The sequence below is a fragment of the Trichomycterus rosablanca genome, chromosome 15 (assembly GCF_030014385.1).
Source record: "Trichomycterus rosablanca isolate fTriRos1 chromosome 15, fTriRos1.hap1, whole genome shotgun sequence".
NCBI classification, from domain to species: Eukaryota; Metazoa; Chordata; class Actinopteri; order Siluriformes; family Trichomycteridae; genus Trichomycterus; species Trichomycterus rosablanca.
Window position 1 is genome coordinate 34,059,111 of NC_086002.1, and position 810 is coordinate 34,059,920.

Consider the following 810-nt stretch of genomic DNA (forward strand, 5'->3'; position numbering starts at 1 on the left):
ACACTATAGTACACACACTATACACAATACATACACACTACACACAAACTATAGTACACATACACACACTATACACAATACATACACACTACACACAAACTATAGTACACATACACACTATACACAATACATACACACTACACACAAACTATAGTACACTTACACACACAGTACACATACACACACTTACTATACACTATAGTACACACACTATACACAATACATACACACTACACACAAACTATAGTACACATATACACACTATACACAATACATACACACTACACACAAACTATAGTACACTTACACACACAGTACACATACACACACTATACACACTATAGTACACACACTATACACAATACATACACACTACACACAAACTATAGTACACATATACACACACAGTACACAATACATACACACTACACACAAACTATAGCACACATATACACACTATACACAATACATACACACTACACACAAACTATAGTACACATACACACACTTACTATACACACTAATACACACTATAATACACACACTATACACACTAATACACACTATACACAAACTAAAGTACACATATACACACAGTACACATACACACACTTACTATACAAACTATAGTACACATACACACACACCCTATACACACACTTACTGAGTGTACACACACATTATACACACATTCACACACTATAGTAGACATATACACACACCCTATACGCACACTGTACACACACTATAATACACATATACACACATCCACATCAAAAATACACACTGTACTGTATGTGGGCGTGGCTC